Source organism: Chelonus insularis, unplaced genomic scaffold (genome assembly GCF_013357705.1).
Source record: "Chelonus insularis isolate UGA/USDA-ARS -01 unplaced genomic scaffold, ASM1335770v1 contig_399_pilon, whole genome shotgun sequence".
NCBI lineage: Eukaryota > Metazoa > Arthropoda > Insecta > Hymenoptera > Braconidae > Chelonus > Chelonus insularis.
The window spans coordinates 976,246-998,900 of record NW_023276554.1 but is presented as its reverse complement, the minus strand read 5'-3'; the positions used below and the strand labels follow the sequence as shown (position 1 = coordinate 998,900).

Genomic DNA, 22,655 nt, shown 5'->3' with positions numbered 1-22,655 from the left:
ACAACGTATCACGTCGAGACGACTCGATCCACAGTTGATGAGTACAATCCTCTTAATGTTCGCAGTTTCAAGCCAACGAGAGTAGTACTTGCAAGATATGAAACTTCTAGCCAGAAATGAAATTACCTTAGCTGATAATCAGCAACTTGACGACATCTCTACGACGATGCTTGTCACTTTTTACGATTAAATCGACAATAAAATTTACATTTTTCCTTACTACGTATCTTTATTTCAAAATCTTATCGTGATATTTATTTTATTACCACGAAATATTTAATGAAAGTTACGTAGCAATTCTGTACTTTCAATTTTTTCCTTCGATAACGATAAAATTACTTAACGACTCAGCTGTTTGCTTTGTTAACAAATCGATTCCCTCCATTTCCACAAATACACGAAAAATATTATGAAGCCAATAAATTGATTCGAAAAGAGGAGGTATGCAATAAACGTATGAATTTTTTTTATACTCGTGTCTATTCGTTCTATGCTAGTCCACAGTTTTTTTTTGATCGATCAATGTATTTAATAGACAAAACATAGCATATTTGGAATACTAGTTGTTGTACAAAAACATATAGATCTATATAACTTAATTGTTAATTGTATTTTTTAGAATTAAATTGAACGAATAATTCGTTAAAAGAATGAATGATTGGTACCTAATTCCAATGATTATTTATCAAAAATTAATAACGGATTATTCGAGATTAAATATTATAATAGAAAATAAAAATGTTTAATTAAAAGTTTATGTAGCATATATGCATACTTTATGAAGATCGAAATCGTTGAAGCAAAAATTATTTCAAAATTATATATTCGGTGAATTTTTTGGGGGATTAAATTTTAATTGAATTAAATGAAGAGAAATTTTATTTTCCAACGAAAATTTAATACAATCAATTAAGTAATTTATTTTAAAATTTATTTCTAATATTAATTAAGAAAATATTCAATAACAGAATAATTTTATATTTATCATTATGCGTATTTTCAATTATCAAAAAAGTAATTTCAGTGTAATATTGAAAAATTTTTATGTGCATTCAAATGCAATATCCTGATATATTTTGTTTGAGAAAAGTATTTAGTACCATTTAAATAAAATATCACTGTTGGAAATTTTTCGATTAAAATTTAAAACATCGAGCTAATAGGAGTTTAATTAAATAAAATTAATGTTTTCCAAATCAAAGTTATAATAAATAACATTCAAATTACTTTCTGGACTAATTGTAAATCGTAAATTATCAAAATTTCATACTGAGAGAAAAATGAACTAAACAAGTAATATTTTTTCAACTGAAAAAATTAAAACTGAATAGTGGCAATGAACGATTTTTTTAGAATTGACATGGTATCATTTTTATAGATTTAGTTCTGATGATTAATTAAAAAAAATTCTTTTTTAATAAAGTCATTAAAGCATTACCTTATTCTAATTTTTTATTGGCTTTATTTTTTTTTTTTAAGATCCTTTGTGTCTCAGGAAGAAAAAGTAAATCTTATGTGTCACTTGTATTTGAACTTATCATAATTCAAGCAAAATTTTGTTAAATTTAATGGAATATTCTATTCTAATTATTTCAAATGATTTTTATTGATTACATGAACATTTTTCTGCATAGTGAAAATTTTTTTCTCAGTGCATAACAAGTGAAGTTTGATAAACACTGAAAATTTTGACAAACGACAAATCCCGATTATGTCTAATATTTCATCTTCGTGGGGAATCTGATTGAATGTGGCTAGTTAAACGAATCAATTCTCTTGAGATGTTTAAATACATTTTCTGTGACACATTGGCTGTAATAGTCAATTTTTCACCAGTTCCGAACCAATTACTTTTTCCCGGAGGTGCAAAGTCCCGCCGGAAGTAGCTAGGGGTGCTGACGGCAATGGAGTATTTCCAACGTCACTGTAGGTGCTCTCATTTTCTCACCCTATTCTAGATTCGTTTCCGTAGTTCAGTTCATAGTTAAAAGCAATCAAATTAAACTTTTTCCACTATCAATTGTACTTTTTACAAAATCCCTCAAGCAGTGAATTCATAACAAGTGAATGCAGAATTTTTTGAAACCATTTATCTTTTTAATATTTATTGATTAATTTTAATTAACTCTACTAATTAATACTATTAATAATTGAGTTTTTCTTCTGTTAATAATTATTACAGATTCCCTTAGTTCCTTTTTCTCCGCCATTAGATACAAAAATGGTTTCTAGGACGCCGCCGGAAGCACTTTCAGCATCGGAAGCTAAACATCGATCGCTTTTCCAGCTGGCCAAAGGTGCAATGGGAACGAGGAGGCAGCAGACATTACCTGAAGAAGGTTCAGAGGTTGAGGAACTATCTCCTCAATCAGGAATAGATTAAGTTGAAGTTCCGGAAACGAGGAAGCTAGGGAGCACCTCCACTTCCGCAGTAAGGGACTACTCTCTTCGATAATAATTTCCTGTGGTGATCACGTTTGACTTTGCAGTTTGCATGCTTGATATTTTCCACAAACTCGATCATATTTGTGCACATACATTCACTATGTATATCAGTTTTGTTTAATCCTATTTCTAGTTCGTAATTCGTCCGAGTTATAAGCTATAAGTAACGGCTAAATTAACATCTTGGTGTATCCTGAAAGCGTCATCTGCTATCTATGGGTCGTTAACTAAGCGAATCGTGAAGATGTAAACCGACAACACTGTCGTTCGTTACTATACACCAAACTATCAACTGTCCTAGTATAGATATGTTTTGCTTGGTTAAAATGCTTCATACACAAGCTTAAGTCATAAGCTATAGCTTTTATTACGGAAATAAACTACCATCTCATCATGGTCTTCAAAATTTTATGTATAAACTTTCTATTAAAAATTTCGTTTAACATTACATAGATTTTAATAACTGGGTACATTGAAAATTACACTGAAAATTTTGTGAAAATAATTTCTTTTTCTTTTGGAAAACTATTGACAATAAAAAACAATATCAACTCTAGAAATGCAGAATTAATACTCTGGAATATATGTGCCATACAAAAGGGCAATATTCATTTTAAAGTAGCAACAATTCACTCTTTTTTTTTAACTGTAAATAAAATTATAATTCGAAATGATGAATAAAAGAGAACTTCATCCAACATTCGTTATCATTTGGTTCATTCTTTTCGAATTTTTGGGAAAGAAAATGTTTATGATGGCAGTTCTTAAACTACTGCACAATAAAACTTCTGTATGAAGATTAATAGAATAAAATGTTGACCACATAAAATTCTTGGTGGTTTTGAATAATTACATAGTTCAGAAAGTATTTGCAATAAATTGTCAAATTTTCATAGTCAGAGATATTTTAACTAAATATTTTAGCACCAAAGGGTGTATATGAAGTTATCGGATAAAAGGTTACAAGTAGTGTGAGTCTAAAATCAAGTTTATGCGGTAATTTCTCTTGGAGATATCGATTATGAAAGTCACTAGTGGAGTCGAGATAATAACTATCGAATGAAAAATATCTTTCATATTTCTACATATTCGTTAGTATACAATACTCTACTCAACCTCTAAGAAATAAACACATTTTTTTTTCTAATTTACTGTTTTAATATCCTCTAAGGTCTACTTTCCTATAAAAATAAAAAGAGCTTCCATAAAATCCAAAGTCCAATTTCGTTTTATTTTGTAAGAAAAAAAAACGTCTTTTCTTCCGTAAATAGCTAACAATCATTTACAACTTTGTTTAAACAAAAATATTATTTTTAGTAACCATCTTTAGACTGATTGAATTTTAAAAATTATTTTCCATATTCAGCCTTTCAATTTTACATTCCACTACTCATGGTGCCCGCTTTGCACCTCACTTTTATTTGATTGCAAATTGTGCATCATTGTAGAGCTTTATCTTGTGACTTTGAAATCGTTTGAGATATCGAAATAAAACAAAAACTCAATTGATACCGGCAGTATAGTCGGTGAGATAAAAATAAAATTTTTTTATAGAAACAAAAAAAAAACCGGTTAAATTGACTTTTCTGAATAAAAAAAATTTCATTTCCTAGTATTTATAGATCATTTTAATGAGATCTCAACATTCTTGATGTTTAATATTAATCAACGATTTTAAAATATCATCTAAAATAATAGAATTGGAAAATATTTCAATTATACAAGAAATGAAGATATGATGTTGATAAAATCATTAAATGAATAATTAAAAAAATAAGTTAGCAAGAAGTAAAATAATAAATTAATAATTAAATCAAGATCTACAATAAACAGTGACCTGTCTAATTAGTTTATAATGGATGTAAGTTCAAGAAAATTGTAATCATTCTCTACTTTTCATAAAATATTCTTACAAGATAAATTATTCTACTTATTACTTACGACCTGGTGCAAATAATCAAAACTCAAGGCATTAATAAAAAATGTAATCCATTTAAATATGATATTAAATGTAATTCGACTGAAATAATGAAACTTCAACTGCAAAGTCTGTATAATCATCAGTAGTAATTTAATCTTATCATCAGTTATGTACTTAAGTGTATAGAGTCACAAAAAGTGTAAAACAAAATATAATAAAAAAAATGGAAGCAGGTCATATTTGCTATTAATGGTCGATGTGCTAGATAATGTAAAATCTATTATCGCAGTTCGTAGAAAGTCAATGTACTCAGTGGAATAACCGCCAAGTTACACGCAGCTATATTCAAGTCAGTGTATTTGTCATTCAAGAAATGCTAAATCGATTGCAACCACAACTGAATTTCCCAGTTATTCACCGCAGAGACATTTAGTGACGACAAATGTAAGTAAGTTAAAATCGAGCTGTCAGCTCAAGATCACACTTTTACTTTAATTGTCCGAATAAAGTTCCACAGACTTGGCAATGTACATTTGTAAGGGTGGGATTTCAGAAGACACGTCTTACTTTCTGTGGTATAAAGTTTTTGTACGGGGACCGCCCACTGAAAGCGGCTATACAGTACTATATAGTGCGCTTGCAAGCTCTGAAACTAGAGTCAGGTCCAACATCCTCGAAGGGGCGCGACGGATGGGGAAGTGTAAGTATAAAGTCGAGAGCGAAGAGAGAAATGGGTGGAAAGAGAGTGCCGTCGGTAATGCTTAAAGCCTTCTCCGCGGGAAATCGACGAAACTTTTGCAAGGGGGTAAATTAACGAGGCTAATAAAACTCGGATCGCTCCCAACGCTTTATCGTTGGAATTTTTTCACTCTTCTTTATTAGCTCAACTGTTCATGGCTACTATCCTTCCTGCCACCAATTCAGCTGTTTAAGGAGCAGGAAAAAAGTAAATGCTAGCTTTTAAAATCTTTATTTTAAACATGCGTGTTTTATTGCCATTTTTCTTTCACTTTTTATATACTTTACATGATGTCAATGATAGAAATAACAACATTTCATTTATTTTTTACTTTAATTCTTAGAATTTAAATGCATCTAACCATTTGCTATTTCTGATGGTTTAAAAAATTCTGAATGCATTTAATTAATCAAAGGAGCTTAGTTTTTTTTTTTTGATAATAGAAAGAGTTACAGGTATTTAAAATAAAAAAGTTCCCAGTGAAGAAATTCTTCAGAAAATAATGAATCCCCGATAGAGATTTTAACAGGACCCTAGTGTTTTCCTAGGATTTTTTTCCATGAGTTTCATTTAAAAAAGTTCCACCAACGACATCATTTTTTTTATCATTGTAATAATACTACTTTTATATCATCGGCCTTTTATAAGTCAATTAAAAAGGATTAATTGACGACATTAAATGATAATTGCTTTATTCTTTAAAGAACAATCAGAATTTTTTAATATTTTATTTTCGTGATTAAAAATTGCAGCATAATAAAACAATTGCATTTGGTATTTATTATAATTTATATTCATTTCACTGTAAAGACAATAGGTTTATACTCGGGTAATGGTACAATTACATTACTCCGAGTTCATTAAATTTTAATTTTTTTCTGCAGAACTAAAATTTAGGGCACGCTACCACGAAGTGTTATTCATCGAAATTACATAAATAATTACAGTAGAGGAATCAAAGTGCTCATTAAAGTAGTGTCTTTTTGATGGCTTAGTCTTCTTTCCATTCCATTTATTCTTTTGTCTTGTTGTTGAAGCCAACAATATAACAGAAAATTACTATAATTTGTTCAGAAGCACGCGAAAACATCTCAATTTACTCTAATTTGACTTCTTCCCAGTACATTAAATTCCAGAACAAAAAAATAAAAATGATATTATCGCAAACAAATAATACCTAATAACAAAACTGTATTAGATTTAATAGCATGTATTTTATTGCACCTGAACACGATAGATCGATAAACCGTCGATAAAAATGACTCGTATTTTCTAAAAGTCTGTCGAAAAACTGGCCTACCTTTGGTTATTCAGTCCACTTACACAATTTGCATTCAAGAATGAGTATTTTAAGCCTCCTCTATCTCTACTTTTATCATAGCTATACGATGTAATAATTTTACTATCACTATATCAGTCTCAAAAATGCAATCTTTGGTTTCTTGACACTTAAACTAAAAATGTGCTCCGATTTTTGCTGCTTCAGCGATCCTTTTTTACATTGTATTACTACGATTAAGTAAAGAATAAAATAATGGACAGGAAAAATAGATTTGGAGAGATTACACTGCTCAATAACTTTCTATAAAAATTGTAATGAATAATGCTTTTTTATTAGAACAAAAGAAATATCTAGATAAATGAAATAACCAATTGAAGTATATTTTAATGGTAGTGAGGATTAATGTTGATGAAATTGCGTGCAATGAAATTTTAATTCGATGAATAAGGAGTGCATCTGATTAACAAATGGAAGAGTTATAAATTCATAGAAGCATCCTTTTAGCGACAATGATTTAAATAACACACGAGTAGGTTAGAAAAATTTTTCAGATGTCAAATGGAGAGAAACATGAATTTATAGAGAGAACTCTCTGACAATTCTCTTTTTACCCACACATTCATGGATGGAACGTTAATCCGCTTAAAAGTTCTCACTTGTTGAGAGAGAGAAAGTAAATTATCCACTTTTTTTTACATGTGAACTTTCGTACATCAACAGCTACAATGTTATTCATAAAGTTATTTAATTACTATATTAGTCCATTTAATAATCACTCAGGCAATTATGCTGATTAAATAGCATTATTTGTAATAATAAAATCTACAAAGCTTAATCGCGTTATGCACAATTTTTTATCATTATTCATGACACGTGAATTAATTAACTGATTAATTATCATCCACTTTTTTGTGTTTTTAGTAATTGAAAAATTTATTAAAAGTATTATAATTATTGAACGGTTTAATATGTATTGTATGCTACATTCTTTTTTGTGGATCAAACATATTACATTACCTTTGTCATAAACAACTGTGTAGAAATTTGATAGATTTTCACATAAATCAAAATAACATTTTTCTGCAACCTGGAAACAAAATACCGTGCCAAAAGGTTCTATAAATATGAACCAATCCAGAGGAAATGTCTTGAAAAATATTACATTATTTATTATTTGAATTTCAAATTATTTACAATCTTTATTGAAAGCTCCAATATGTAAACATCATTAATATTGAACGTCAAAATAAAAAAATTTGCATAGAATTGATGATCAAACTGTTCACATTGGCTTGGACTATTTTACTAGCATTTTTTTCTGCAACTTATTAGCTCGATTTTCAAATGTCTCAGTGACTTCTATAAGGTTTTCTGGTCGACATTCAAGTGCACGTCGAAGTGCTTCGGTTATTGAGAAATTTCTTCTGCGCGTTTTCCGCACTAGAGAAATGGGAATGTAACCAGTTACGGAAGAAATTTCAAATACGAATGTCACGAAAGAATTTTCACCGTAGAGTTGAAAATTCCTTTGGTTTATAGACAGGTTCTACATCACCGATCGTTTCTCCAGGACTCATGAAAAATTAACTACATGCCAGACTCACAATAACATTAATCGATAATATTGGATATAATTATCGAAATTTACTTTTTATCATAGTCATAAATTTTATATGGTCTGTTGTATGCAATCAATTTCATGGAGGTAATAAATTATTCATTACAGCTTATTAATAATTGATATCATAAAATTTTTTAACTGTTCTCCTTGATATTAACTGAAAATTTGCAACAGTTTGAGAAATTAAATTTATTAATACGATTATTTTATTACTGAGCTTATTCTGGTAATGTTGAATGAGGTCATTGATATATACATTTCTGAATATATGCATATTGATCAGGAACTCTCATTCAAGCTCTAAACATATTAATAATTTTGTTTGTTAGCAAATATCTTCATTAATCCTCTATTTATATTACTAGCACGCCAACGCAATTTTACTTTTATAATAAATTAAATAATTTGTTCATTTATTATCATGTAGAGCTTGATATTGTTCAGGTAATGTAAATTTTTTCTTTGGTTTAATTAAAAGAGTTATCATGAGTATTATAAGATATTTATCATCTCAATTTGCAAGTCAAAATGTACAGGGAAAATATTGCAATCGGTATAATTAGAAAAATCTGGGGCAAGATGGGATATGAACGAGATTCTTGAAAAATTAACAGCATTATTTTCCACTTTCGTACATGAGTAATACACTCATTTTTTACAAATACAATGTTTCATATAATCCTCTGGAAGTGTTGCAAAAAATGTCGGGTATATTTTCTTATTAAATATACTTAGGTTTTCTGGTAAAAAATTCATAAAAACAATAATTTCAATTTTTATATTGAAGTAAATGAATGTAGATTCAAAAAGCTTTTTAGTTGATAATAAACAAAATAAATAATGTTATAAATTTAAAAACTTTACAAATTTATTCGTAGGTATTCATGAATAGTACATTTACTTTACTGGTCCATAAGAATAAATATGACGCAAACAAAAAAATTAATCTCCTAAAATGAACAATAATAATAAAAAAAAAAATAAAATAAACTCACAGTTGTTCGAGAACAAGAGTCTACAACATTTTAATCATCTCTCCAGTGCACAAACGTCAAGTAACATTATTTTTTAATTATTATATCGCTAAAAAAGAGAGCATAATTTGCACTTGAAATTTTCCTGAGTCGAATAGAAAAAATAAAATAGTGAGTCAACGCATAACAGATTACAACTCCTCCCAACATGCAGTACCAAGTACAGGCAGTGAATCTGAATTTGTCGCAAGCTCTCTCTTTCTCTGATTCGTCCCATGTTTTTCACTCTCTCGCATGTTGCATTTTTAAAACTCACCCAAGCACGATTCGACGATCGTAGCTAGCCATTTCCGAGAGGTACGTGCTCGTCTCGCCTCACGGTGAATATATAAAGAATGCAAGGACTAAGCTGGACAGAGTATTCTCGCTATCTCTGGTATTCCTCTACTACACTGGAATGCTTTGACAGCTTAGATAGTCGCTTGTCTCTGAACAATATCTTTTTTCTGTCTTCTTTCAACTGTTGTTGAACATCTCCTCACACGCAAAGAGACTTTATTCACTAAAGTCTACACTCATTCTTATTAGAGATCCAACACAAAGTTTATTATTACCTTATCCTTTGCTTTTATCAGGAGATGTCTAGCATTCAGTTCCTAATCAAATACTTGAAATTTCACTTGATCAATATTCCTTCTCAATTTACCTTCTCAATTTCAACTTTCCTCATCATAAATCAATGTCATAATAATAATCTCAATACATAAATAAATTGGCAAGTACATATTTCGTTATTTATGAAGAATACACTCCATTAAACGAAGCTTTATTAGACTTCATCGAGACAATTTAGCATGATATAGTAGAGGTAGCTGAGAAAAAGGTGAAGAGATTTTGTAAAGATTTCGCGATCTCGTTTCGTGGAAAGTAAATGACGGGTAAAAGGATTTTCGAGGAGAAATCTCTTCTTTATTTTACAGATGTGATGTCTGAAGAGCTCCACTCAACATCACATGCAGAGACATTATCGCACTTAAAACATTTCAAGTTCAAGTATTTACGACAAATTAAAACTTTTTTATCTTATTAAAAAAATTTATTTTTATACCACTACATAAACCATTTCTCTATTAAATCATAACATTTTGTTAAGAATAATGACAAGTTAATAAACGTTTTGAATGTTCGAAATAGTACACAGTAAACGAACTTCTCATATACACCTACATAAGCTAAAACAATGTGAATTTAATTATAATTTCGTCTGGAATATTTCGTTGCACTTGATGCGATACTCTGTAACTATGTGATTGTCTAGTTCGTGGTACGCTTGAATGCCTCCGTCAAGTGGAGCTACTATACCGTTAAAATTTAATTGAAAAGGAAATTTTAGACGTGATAACATACGGGTTGATTGAAATGCCAACGACAGTCTGAATTCAAGAGAAAGAGGCGAGACATTCAAAGGTTTCGGCAAAGAGAATGACTTTTTGTGTTAATCGACATGACAAGTAATTGAAATATTATGTTTGTAAATCATTAAAACGAAATATTTAAACCTATGAAAGCAATTATTGACATTATCAACATTGGTTTAGCTAAATTCATTTCAGAATAATAAATTTTTATTATAATTTACATTTATACATTTCGTTACATCAACAAACATGATAACAATGAAATGAAAATTAATTAGCAATGGAGAGAAAGAATTGGTTAAAAATGTGATTTGGTTGGAAATTACTAGCTATAAAGAAATATTCTCTTTTATAAAAATGTTACAAATGATACGTGCTGCTTTTGAATGTAATATATTATATGTTGAGAATTTTTGTATACCTCAGAAACCGCTTGAATTTATATCAGCTTCTGGCTGCCAAATTCCAGAGAAACCGGAAGCGAGATTTCCTCACAATGTCAGCGCTAAAAGGTATACTTCTACACCTGAACCTTACCACCAAGCTGTTGGATAACCGCAAGCTACGAATTTATGAATCTATGCATACATAATAGGATGTACGACTTTGTGCACATAGCACACAAGCATAATCTGAAAAACGATTAGGGTGATGAAAAACTCATGTACAAATACCAGGAAGTCGATGTCAGAAAATCATTTTTACCTGAAACCTATTTCACTGTTGAGTATAAATAACGTTTATGACTCTATAGAGACCGACGAATTCTTTCAAATCAATTACGATGATGAACAAAAATTTTCCATTTGATTATTTTTGTGGTCGATTGAAATCTTTACCTATTGAGGTGTTGATTCCAATGGAGTCGGATGTAATAAATAAAATAACAGTGATGTCATAATTAATTCTTTTTTTAAAACATCCTCTTTTTCATTTTTACTTAAAACGTATTTTATTCATCATAGTTGAATTTTCTGAAAGGTTTTAAATTCTTCATGATAAAAAAAATTGTAAATAACAGAGATAATTTTTTTCATCAAAGTTTTTCCGTTTTAGAATGAAAAGAATTACTGAGAATTTTCATCAAAACTTACATATGTGTAAAATAGGTAAAATATCGTTTCTAAATGGTCTATTTCTATTTTATTTTCCCTCCATTTTCTAGAAAATAACTTTATCGACTCGGTTCAAATTTTAACCAGGTTCAAGTTACTCTGAGATATGTGAAAAAGGTCAAATAAATGAAACTTACTTTAAGTAAGTAAACTAGATTTATCCAGAATGGCTCAACTGATTTTAATTGATGATAATTTATTTATGTTAATGAGCATCATCTGCGAATAATAATTGGCATAATGAATATGATTAAATAACTTGATTAGGACAGACTAATTTATTATAGATAACAAAATGTAATTTTAGATATTTTTTATCTGAATAAATTCTTTTATAAAAATTAAAAAAATATATTCTTCATCATTAATAAATATCTTCAAAGAATCTCTCATATTTCTTTCTCACTAATTTTTTCTTTAAAAAAGATGATAACAGATGAAAGGGAAAAAATCTGAGAAAACTGATATGGAAAAAAAAGTTGATAGTTGACATAGGAGAATTTTTGCATATCATGTTTATGCTTTAGGAATAATTTTCACTTTGAATCCATGAAGTTTTTACGTTTAAATAGCCTGACGGGAGTGTTGAATGGAGCTTCTGAATACTATAGATGCTATCGTCAAATAAACGTTCCTCTTAAATAGCCTAAGGCTGCCTGGTAGATAAGAAAAAGCTATTTTCATGTGGACATATAATTCTCGCACTTCTCTTGGCTTGGCTGAGGTTATTCTTCTTGAAAATCAACAAACTATTTCTGCTTCTGAATATAATGTTAACATATGCATATACATAAGACGGAAGCTTAACACGTCTATCGTCTTGCACTGTCGTATATTCATAAGCAGAAGTTTCCTTCTCTCTTTTGGGTATTGCGATGCGCATGTGACCCACCTAGACGTGGTGGGTCGTAGCTTTTCTCTCGCATTATTCTACGTGGTATCAAGCCGTCGCCTCGCAACGTGTTTTCGCGCGAGAAAAGCGTCGACACGCGAATCACGTTGCAACGCCAAGACAACTTAGTCCCTGGGAAAAGTTGTCTGAGTCGTGTGCACTGTAGCTCAGCACATATATAGTGCCACGGAGGAAACATAAGGGCAACTATGCGGATGGTAATGGTTCAAGTTTCGAGCTTGACACCTACTCTCCTCAGTAACCGACGAACGCAACGACTTACCCAAGAGAGTGAGAGAGAAGACAGTGGTTGGTTGAAGATGCTGTTAAAATATTGTAATTAAAATTGTTCACACAACGAGCTACTGTTACCACCTACACCTTGGGGAAGAAGAAAAACTCACCAACGAGACTATGCTCGACCTCGGCGTTAATTTGTCACGCGCGAGACTACCTTTGTCTCCCCTTTTCCCGCATCCACTTTCTCTACCGCCATTTATGATGAATATTCATCCCTTGTCCAAAGGACAAATGGACCCCACACCGCCTTACAGACTGAAACTATATCTTACAACGCTTAGAGTACCAATTCAAAATCCAATAATCTCTTATCTTTGTTCGTAAATACGCGTGTATAGAATTTTAATTGGATAATTATTAGTGCAAAATAAGAGTGAAAATTTTTTCCACCAGGTGCTGGTCGCATTGTAAAAATAAACACCATTCTCTTGAAATATTTCAAATAATTACTGAGATTTCCCTTAACAACTCGAGGAAATTTACGCTCTGCAGTAGCAATTACCAACACCTGTGCCCCTTGAAATCTGCGTATTTAGTTGTCGTCAACGACTTCCTCGCGAGTTTTAAGACCTCTAGCTAAGACATCGCTGTTGCCTTTTGATCAAATGATAACTCGAGATAACCTTAATCTTATATGGAACACCAAAGTTATTCTCATATATTACGGAATATTCAAGTTATTACTCGGTAGATTAGATCGAGTTTATGTTGAAAAGCATCATCTCCTATTACCAACGGATTTTACTTTAACCATTTCTGCATGAACATATAAACTTTTACGGCCCGAAAACGATAGTAAAAGTGCTTCGTATTGAGCATATAATTTCTAACTATCTCACGAATACTTGAATATATTTACATTATTTATAGAAATAATTAATAACCTGTTTTAATTACTGTACACATTTTTATTTTATCGCTTTAGAGAGCTTTTGAAATATGCATCTATTACTTATTGAGCTTTTCGATTTTTTTTGTGATTTATTTGCTAAAAAAACTTTGACCTAACTATTTTTAAAATTTAACAATTAAATATATATGAAATAAATGCACCTTGATTTAAATAAAATTAAAAAAACATTGGTGTTCCTAAATTTATAGAATATTCAAAAAAGTGTCTGATCGAATTATAACTAATGTAAGCTTCGAATGACTTCAAGAAAATTAAATCAGAGATCTTTATTTATAAAATGTCAAATAATATTATTTAATGTATAATAATTAATTAATACCAACATCTGGATTAATCTTAAATTTGAATGATCCACAAGAATTATTTATTCAATCGATAATAAAAATATTCGTTGTAGAGATTAAATCTACTAAAATTTTCATGGTTCAATTCATTAAAATCCAGTATGCATATGAATAACACATTACATTTTATCTACGATGTTCTTAACTAAATGAAGCTAAAAAAGAAACGTTTTTCAAAAGCGAATGAAATTTAAACGAAATCCATCCAGACACATTTTAACCTCAACAATTTATCGCTTGAATGATTTATTTTAATCGAAAGTTGATTAATATTATAAATACATGTCTATATTCGAAGGAGATTAAAAATAATTTTTTAAAGATGAAAATAAACAGCTGATGTAATTTGCAGAATGACGATGACATGGTGAAGGGGTAAAATTAATGAACCTAATCCTGAATGAAAATATTTAATGTCTTAACTGCTTGCTGGAGTTAAGGGAAATTGATTTGCACAATTTTCGACACTACATTGTGTAAAATTGAAAAGTCTCCACAGCATGGCAAATTAATTAGTAAGATCAAGAGCATGACGATAGTTTTCGACAGGCTGATTCTACGACGGCATCCCCCAAGTGTCGGTGTACAATTATAGTACCGGCTGCAAGCGATTCTCGAGATTCTAGCAAACTAGAAACTTTAGCCCTTGTGCCCTCTCGTTCCACTAGGTTTCTCATCCTCACACAATATTCTACAATATAACGATCTTAGTTTATATCTACGGAACAAGGTACAACATTTGTCTCAAGACAAGTTGACTGAGGATACTAAATACTTCATCAATCATTATTATTATATTTGGACATAATCCTGAAATATTATGTACATCTCCTATTCTGGTTTAAAGTGGACCTTACAGTCTTGAATTTATCGTTCTCTGACCTCAAACTTAGAAGTTCCATCCAGATTGTCGCAATGGCCAGCTGCACGAACATGAAACCCAACAACTGCTGAGTCACCTACTGTGGTCTACATAATATCAAAATTTAAAGGTATCGTTTAAATTCTTCCTTTAACCGATGCAATAAACCACAAAAAAAGTTGAAAGCCCACTTTCATTTTGACGATGAACATCTAACATCAAAAGTTACGACGTAGTTTATCCGTTTTGCACGACTACGTATACTGAATTGGATAGTCTAGCACTCACTTCTTATATAGCCTCTTCAACTGACAATACCTATATAATACTCCAACGATTGTTCATAAGAATGAATCTTTTTTGCGTACCAACTAATAAATCTTTTCTCCTCTCACTAAACTTAACCCTCCAACCCTTTTTTATCCTTTTAGCATTACTCTTCTTTTTGTTGGCTTTTATTTCGTCTATTTAAATTATAAATAAATTCAGAATTAATTCTGTAACACTTCAAAGACTTGATTTATGACAATTTCATTAGTATCTGTTGGAATAATACAGATACGAGTGTAATTCCTGCGAGTTAGCCCAAGTGAATGAGACCAAAATGAAATGGTAATTTCGTCTTGAAATTTTAATTAAAATGATTATACTGCAGATAAATCATTTTAACGTATTATTGTCGATATTTGTGTTTAAGCTAAATTAAATTAAATTTCGTGATGTTATTTTATTATATTAATTCGTGTGTGATTCATTTCCATTTAATCCGACTTCACTATCCTTTCTTTTTTTATTACTTTTTAGTCGTTTGGAAAATAGTAAACTTTTGATGCTGATGGAAAAAAACAGTCGATTATATTTAAGATAAATGAAAAGCCAAAACACGTAAAGTATCGTATATTTTTTATGATGGCATTTAATAACATTGAGTGTATAAACTGTTTCATTTTTCCATAAACGAAAATTGACAAGTTTTTAAAATTTTTAACTGAATCGAGATTTCATTTTTTTTTTTATCCATATTCTACTAATTTTTCCTCTAAAAAAAGGTTTTCTCTCTGACAATTATATTTAATAGTTTAATTTAGAAGCGGTATTAATCTGCATAATAATAATTAATTTAAAATTAAAAATAATATTTAAAAAACAAATTCGTAGCATATGGAATTATTTAAATATTTAAAGCTTATCGTATGTTCTGACATATTTCTCAACGTGGTTTGAATACTCCAGCATTTTCCCGATTTTTCTCCACCAATTCAATAATGAAATAAATAATCTTTCTATTGCAACAACATAATTATGAATCGTTTCTTGCACTGATGTAAATCTGTCGGGTATTCATGTAACGTGAAGTACTACCACCAACATTACGTATGCAAGTGCCGAGAGCATAGTCCAGAAAGAAATTGCCGTTACGCCGTCTGCATCTTGGGAGATGGCAGCTACTGAGAGTCTCAAGCCACAGAAATTCCACGATCGAAAACTTTTGAAATCTCCATGGCACATACGTACTTGTATTATTTCAGTTTTGCATCTTCAAACTGTCTCCATGTGTATGTGTGAGAAAATAAAACTTGTGAGACACATTTTCTTTATCGCATTATATACAGACTTCTCCAACATTTGAATTTACAGCTTCCTATTTTATATTATTATTATTGCCAATATTATATTCTCGTTTTATTGGCATAAGCTTCATATGAGGACGTAAGATTTTAGATATATGTAAATCATTTTCAAAAGAAATTCTCTTCAATCACTTCAATTTTACTTATAACAAACTCCAATTGCTGCTGATGTCTTTTATAATGCCATTCTTCACCTGAATAGCAATGAAATATGGTCATATGGGGGTCTGATCACATTTCTCCATGGTATACCGTGATCTTATTTGAATATTTTATAACAATAAAAAACTACCCCATCACTACTACAGAGCTACCTATCACATAGATAATTACTAAGTGGTCTTGATCTTTTATTTTGTGCCTAACTTTACTTCTTCATAAGTACCATATCAGATGAAGCATTTGAAAAATGAAGTGGGCTATGTTTAAAACTCTAAAAAAGAGTATGATTTAAATTAATATGATTACATGATCGCATTATAGATTTACTCACATATGGTGTTGGATCATTTTTACATTATATGTTTATAAATGAATAGCTTGCATATTCAACCCTTTTTTAAAGACTAAGTATATTATATTTTTAATGAATAGCATTTGTCATAAATTCCAACAAATTCTTCCCTAATTCTTATAACATAACATTTCAGGTTAACTATAAATGATTCAAGTGGTACATAATTTTGAAAATTTTTAATAAGCAAATAAATTAATAGTCATATTGATAGTTTTAAGATTACAATTGTCAATAATTGATTTGAATTATAATCACAACAAATTTTCAATAAAGAAATGAATAATAATATTTCTTTATAAAATCTATTTGATCAGCGATAAAAAAGAAGTCGTTGTAATATCGATTAGGAGAAAGAATTTTCCAACAAGATTGTCATCGTATCAGCCTTAAATGATTGCTTTTCACATAAACCCAACGTTTGCTTTTTTCCTTTCCGATTTTATCCCATCCACCGAAGATTGCCTTATCTCATCTATTCCACTTCTGACAAAAAAAATGGGGCAATATTTCGAATGCTGAATATGAAAGATGTCGAAAATAGAGTAAAAGTAATTTTAAGATCTTTTCATATATGATAGGAATTTTGGAACTAAGGTGAAAATGACTGGATTATAAGCAAGCTTGACGTCGTTTGGTGAACCATAATCCCATCTGGTCAGTAATAGACTCCTTTCATCGAAGCATAAGCACCTGGTTAGTTATTACACTTGGCGCGTCGAGCTCGAGACAATTTGAACGCGTGGCCGAGGCCAGCCATTCGGGTAATAAGTTATCGACTCGTAGATTATCACCGGTACGTGCTTAGAATACCGTTAGCACGGTCCAAGAGAGACTATAATGCCGGTCGCCTGTCCATTTCTACGATGGTTACGCTAGGACCTGTCCAGACATCTCCCACGAGGGCCAAACTCTAGCGTTAATGTCGCTAGTACACATATTCGGCACGTGGATAGTGCCTTTGGCATACCAGTTTCAATAAGGCACGATCAAAACCATTTTATCGATGCATACTTCCACCACTGGACTATACTCGACTTTCATTTCTCAGTTTGCTAACTTCTTTTTAAGGGTAAATTTGATATTCTTGAATGTATTGCTTGGAAGCTTTTTTTGTGACTATCTTGAATAAAAAGAAACAGAGAGAACAACTGTAGATTTAAAAAGATGGAAAAGTCAAGAGTTCAATCAAAGAATTTCATTTAAAAATCATTTTAATCTAGAAAGTCTTCTTTTGGATCATAAAATATTTAATGAATAATAAAGTTCTTTTGAATGATTTTTAACTATTCAATTACGAGATTCAATTTATTTTTTATGAATTAAAGAATAAGAAGATATTTTTGTGAGACTAAATTAATTACACCTAAAAATTCATTGATTCATATCATTGTCACGCAGACACACATCGTCAACTTTTCTTCAACCATTAGACGGCTTTAACTTTACTTCAAAAGCACCTCATCAGCTTTGATAATATTTGCAATGCCATTAAATCCTCATCCCAACATATTTATCGGAAAATTGAGCTGATGCTTGATGAGGCACAGACGCGGGTCCATGGCATGTTTTTCAATACATAGGCGTGGGTGAGAGGCCTCAATTACAACAGTAGCGTCGTCCTGCAGCATATCCTCGGCTATAAATTACTATCACAGAGTAGCCGCCACAAAACGGCAGGTGGATGAGATCGAAAACTATCACGCAGTATAGATTCAGTAACGTGATGAAAATCGAACTGGTCTCTCTGAACAACTCTCGTACCCGCAACTAAATTCATGGCACGAACTTCGTACGCGTTCGCGAAATGTCGAATCGTGATTTCAGTGTAACACGTTTTACAACCCGAACTTGCTTTACATTCAGACAGTCCAAAAACATATGCATAGATTGCCGTCGTGTATCTAGTATACATTTGGGATATTAATTTGATCATCAACCACGTGAGCAGATATAATAATATGAAAAATATAACTGACTTTACATATAATTCCATTTTGGTCCCGAACGATTAAAATAAATTTATCGTTCAATCGCGTTCGCTAAATAGAAAACCTATCTAGAATTCATCGGAATGGAAATTGATAATTTTCGTTTCGATATCTCTGTCACGTTTGTTAAATTTTTAAATTAAATTCCTGCCAGTAGTTGAACCATCGTTTCATTGTTTGAAGATGGAACCGCAGAGTTCAGTAACATAAGAGGAACAATTTAGAGGAAAATTGAAATAGACAGAAAATATAGAGCCAATGGATTAGGTAAATTCATGAATTATAAGGGATGGAGAAACAAAAAAAGAACAAATCAAACTATGCCAGACGATAAAGGGGGCGGTCGAAAATCGTCGTGTTTTCACACACTTCGATAGACAGTACACTCAACTGCACTATACTACCGGTTAACTTATCTAAATGCTTGAATGCAATGCACACGAGAGCAAAGCAGGAAGGAGAGGGTGGTGGAGAAAGGACAAAAGGGTAGCGGAGCGTATACGCCGCGTTAACTTTATCGAAACTCGTTTTAACAAACTGTAACGAGAAATGCCCCAACACTGCTTTCCAGGACAACGGCTTGAGAATTGAACGAAAATTAGGCTGCGTTAATTCGTAGTCAAATTACGAAGCCACACAAACAGATTTACTGTGGCGCTTTTGTAATGATATTTCTTGAATAACTTTTTCTATTCTATTTTGTCTGACAATATAACAAGGTAACTTTCAAGTTTTTGTTATTTTATAATATTACCGAAGTTGCTGTGTAAAATAAATAACTACAGAAATTTATTTATAAACTGAAGAAACAAAATGGAAACTATTCACATTTAGATGATGATTTTTTTTTTTTAACTTTAAGAGAATTAATTTAATTTAGAAAATAGTTTCATTTTTTCGTTGAAGAAAATTCATCCCGAAAGATCATACCTGTATTGAACGAATTAATATTTAAATTAGATTTCTGATTAAATTTTTTTTGACTGTCATTGTGGACATTCTTTTTTCAAGTAGGAATTATTTTTCCAATTTAAGAAAAAAGGGTTCTCTATATTTTCAGTGATCATTTTATCAAACTATAGTTGATTAAAAATTTACTATAAATCTTATGAATGGTTTAAATTCAATTTATCTAACTTAAAATGTCCATTATAATTAACAAATTTGAATAATTAATTTAACATATATGACTGATTTTTTCCTACATGTCTAAGCTTTTTGGTAACATAATTTATTTATTCACATCATTTAATATTTAATAAATACATTGATAATAATTCTATAATAAATTCTTTCGTTTATTCAAATATTCATCACTCGTGTTCATTTAAAATGTATTCAGCTTTATAAAGTACTAAAATTCATAATCAAAACTTTTTGATAGAAATTCTAAAAAAACAATTAACGTCACTGCGTTTCAATAAATTTTCGTCCTGTTGCCAAAATTCAATTTTTACCTCGCCATCTGTTATTGATATACTAATAATAGTTTCTCTCTAATGCAATTTAGTGCTTCCGGTTTTTTTGGGTAGGCGTTGAGTAATATACAATATCAAGCAACCCTCTAACATCGCTTATGCATGCACGAAGAATCCCCTCTGGTCAATTCCAAACGGCGACGCGGCAATGTACAACCTGATATAGGTGTTTTGCTTGGCACACAACACATCATATGTAGGAACCAGCCACCCTTTTTGCTACTTCTTATTCGCACGTGGCTAAAGTGCATTGGTCACTCCTTTCCACTGCTCCTAACAGAAGCCTTTATAAACACTGCCAGTAAACCCCTTGCATTATTTATGCGTCAGTCTTTGCGAGCGGAAGAGAGGCCCACCAAGGATATTCGCTTCCGCTCATGTGCCTACACGCGGAAATACTACTTTCGGTACTTGGAAAACTTTTGACGGAAACCACCGGGCGCTGCAAAGCGGAAATTTATGGATTTTGTTTGGAGTCCTTGCTTGCACGCTGCGCTGATTTATGACAAGACTCGCTCGTCGTTTATATTCCACAAAGATATTGAGTACCTCCAGTCAAGACTTTGCTGTAAATACCTGATATAGATCCTACACTATTTTTATGTACATCACAAACAGAGAAAGGAACTTGAGACATAACGGCACCTAAGGGCACAACGACTCTGAGACAATTTTTTCTGTCAAAAAGTACTGCATATTTTAGAGAAATAGAAAGTCCTCTAGACAGTAAAAAAAATTTGCGATTCACGGCCATTTTTTTTGTTTTTTGATTGAATCAAGTTTAATAATTGAATAATAATAATCCTAAAAAATTTTAAAATGTCATATGAATTATTTTATTGTCTTCCAAAGTGGTTTTACGAACTCTATAGAACCAAACATTCGGTGGAAATTTATTAGAGAAATCAAACCAGATCGGAAATAAATGTGTATTGATTTTAAAAAAAATTTTTTATGTTAGAGATAAGTTGTTAACTGAATCGGAATTAAATATTTGTTGGATAGTTCATTAAATGTTATTTTTCAATTATAACTGCAGTTTCTTTATTACCAAAATTTGCATTCAATTCTCTTTTATTTTTTGTTAATAAATATTAAACATAAGAGTATAATCAAATATCATCCAGTATTTAGACTGGAGATAACAATTAAAAATATGTAAGATTGTCGAAAATTTTTATTTTAAAACATTTGTTCACATTTTTAAATTTTGCTTGTTATCATAGAAAAATAAATATTCTGTAAACATGAAATCCGGATTTTGCAGAAGAAAAGTGTTTTTTAAAAAACTAATCTTAAGCTTTTAATCTTCTTGTATAAATGATGATAATTCTACACAATCAACAAAAATAATAATGCTGTACACTTCAACATAATATTTTCATTAAAAATTTTTTCTCCATCGAAACAAAGTTTTAATTGCGAAAAAATAAAAATATAGTAATCAATAAATATTATTTATTCTCAATCTTTAAAGTTTGCTATTTTTCCAAGAGCCATTGACTTATTTTTTTTCACTCTCTCTCTCTCTCTCTTTCTATCTACATTCAATAAAGTTTTGCAAAATTACTAATTAAACATGAAATATCATCCAAACACTTTGTTTAAAAATAATTAAAAACTGACAAAGCCAAATAATTTAACTCAATTAAATTGAACAAAGCTGTTGTAGCTACAAATTCATCGTGCTTTGATAACTCATGATACCAAGTTGTGAAATGCAAGAGAAGTTGTCTCTTCAAACTTGAGTATCCTCAGAGAGAAATAACTTTTCCCAAAAGTCATCCCCTAAGAGAATCGCTATACTGTTTAAATAAATTCTGATAGAGCCATTTATAGATTATTCGAAACATTCTATAATTTTTTTTATCAATATTGAACCTCTCACAAGTGGATATAAAATTATTCTATTTACATAACACACATGGAATGTAATGTGCAAACACTTGTTCATTTTATCATTGAAGATACAATTACATTAATACATCTTTTCTACTATCGTATTAACAACACGTTCAATGAAAATTATTTCTATTCGTTATAGATTCTATAAAATAGCTATAGATGTAAAAATATGTTTGCTATTGTAATATCGACAATTCTATTTTTTACACTATGAAATATAGTTCCATTATTTTTTAAATATATTATTTTATTCATTGAATTAAATCCAAAAACGAATTATCCTGATTTTTTTTTTTCATTGTTTGTTGAA

At 30.5% G+C, this 22,655-nt stretch overlaps 1 protein-coding gene across 1 annotated transcript in view; it reads right to left on the bottom strand.

Moving 5' to 3' along the window:
• Positions 1-22,655, bottom strand: part of LOC118068038 (ammonium transporter 1 member 1-like) — a 73,460-nt gene that overhangs the window by 1,321 nt on the left and 49,484 nt on the right. The gene's annotated exons all lie outside the window — the stretch shown is intronic.